The 1898-nt window shown below is 37.0% G+C and overlaps 1 protein-coding gene across 5 annotated transcripts in view; it reads left to right on the top strand.

The window, feature by feature from the left end:
* LOC121868893 (serine/threonine-protein phosphatase 2B catalytic subunit 2-like) overlaps positions 1-1599 on the top strand; it is a 303013-nt gene extending 301414 nt beyond the window's left edge. For all 5 annotated transcript variants that reach the window (XM_042369915.1, XM_042369897.1, XM_042369907.1 and 2 more), the window contains one exon: positions 1-1599. This exon is cut by the window's left edge. The gene's annotated coding sequence lies outside the window, so the exon portion shown is untranslated.
* Positions 1600-1898: the final 299 nt, after the last annotated feature.

Genomic DNA, 1898 nt, shown 5'->3' with positions numbered 1-1898 from the left:
AGCTGCTGCTGCTAGAGACTTATGACCCGGTCACCTAACCCCCTCCAGTGTCCTTTCCAGTACACTGTCAGACTACCACCCTCTGTGTTGCCTACACTGTTGGATTTCAGTTACACCCTCCTTACCCATTGTGTTGGTGATGACATAAGACAGGACCATGAGTGTTCCCATGGAGCTGCCAGGGCTGCCATTGATGGTGAGCCTTTCCAAGGCCCCAGCTTTGATGGATAGCCAGTGGACAGGTGTTAGCACAGTGGTGTGAAATGTGACTGTGTGAACCCTCCAGCAAGGCCATAATGACCAGGAGTCACCAGCTGCAGTGTCTGTCCAGGTTGTGTCACATACTAACAATGATACGTCTACATGAAACATTACTCACATTATCTAAGTGAACCTGTTCATACATTGACAAAATCATGTAAATAGTTTTTCTTTATTATTGTGTATAGCATGCTTGAATATTTACAGACTGTCGTACAGCCTCTCTAAAACCCCCTCTGTAGCAAGACAGCAGCCTGTGTATTGGTCCAATGGACTGTTGGCAAGCTTTTCCTGAATATCTGCCATCAATGTGACATTAAGGATGCAATACATTTTGGCCTGTGTGCAATATATCCTCATTCTCATCTAGACTCCCAAATTCTCTTAGGTTAGAATGGTAGCTTGTCATCTCTTGATCATTGTTCTGTGGCTCCTCAAAATGTAATTTCTATAAGTTTAATACCATGTAGTGTTAAGCCATATTCTACAGAGGGAGTGGTGTACATGCATCAGAGAAGCAACCTGTTTCCAGGACTATTAATCCTCATGTAATTCAGTCCCTCTGACAGTACCATTACATGTTAAAGATGATCCTGTTGCTAATGGACGTTTTCTTCTTGATGGTAATTTTCATACATGCAACTGTTTTGTCATGTGAGACTGTAGGATTCATATTTATCAATTCTGCCATATTAAGTGTTATATAAAAGATAACTACTAATAATAAGTCGTGTTTAAAAACAAATTTTATGCCTTTTTCCAAACCAAAGTGTCCTAGTCATATTTCTCGCGTGGAAACAAGGCATCGGGGCCCAGCGAGTAGCATGCTGGGCCTATCGGAGCCCCATCCCCCTCCCATCCCTCCCCAAGAAAATTATGGGCCTTGCTCGCTGTGTGCTAGGATCCATCAACCATCACTTCTCAATTTCCCATGTTTTAAGTGTTGACACAAAAACCAAAACAGAAATACGGTTTAACATCCTGTAATCGCTCTCACTCATTTTTCACTATAAAACTTTGCTGGTTGGTGTAAATTTTGAACATGCAAGTAGCCCTTAACTTTTTTCTCTTGTAGCTCTTAATACCCATGAGAAATATGTGAATGTGCGTTGAAAGTGGTTATTATGCTATGTTAATATTTATGATTATAGACATGAAAAAAACTGAATTTGGAAATACTTTTGATTGTGAAATAGATGTTGATTGCTTCAATCTGGTATAAATATATTATTTTCTTGTGGAATAGGATCTAAGTTTTTCTCTTGTTACCTTGTTCATTAATACATCTCTTAGGAAGTGTCAAATGTTGTATATCACAAGTATAACCTTCCATATTGTTTTTACAATTTGAAGCTGATGTTCTGTTGTCAGTCCAAAGTATAAGCTCCTTCATGCCAAGCTTTTCAAGGCCAAGCCATTCCAGGCTGCTGCAAGGAAGTGGCTGGTGGTATATAGGCTCTATATATATATATATATATATATATATACAGTATATATATATATATATATATATATATATATATATATATATATATATATATATATATATATATATATATATATATATATATATATATATATATATATATATATATATATATATATATATATATAATCTCACACACACATTCACATGC

The sequence above is a fragment of the Homarus americanus genome, unplaced genomic scaffold, assembly GCF_018991925.1.
Source record: "Homarus americanus isolate GMGI-L3 unplaced genomic scaffold, GMGI_Hamer_2.0 scaffold32583, whole genome shotgun sequence".
Lineage (NCBI taxonomy): Eukaryota > Metazoa > Arthropoda > Malacostraca > Decapoda > Nephropidae > Homarus > Homarus americanus.
Note: the sequence above shows the minus strand (reverse complement) of the source record. Positions and strands in the feature narration are given on the sequence as shown.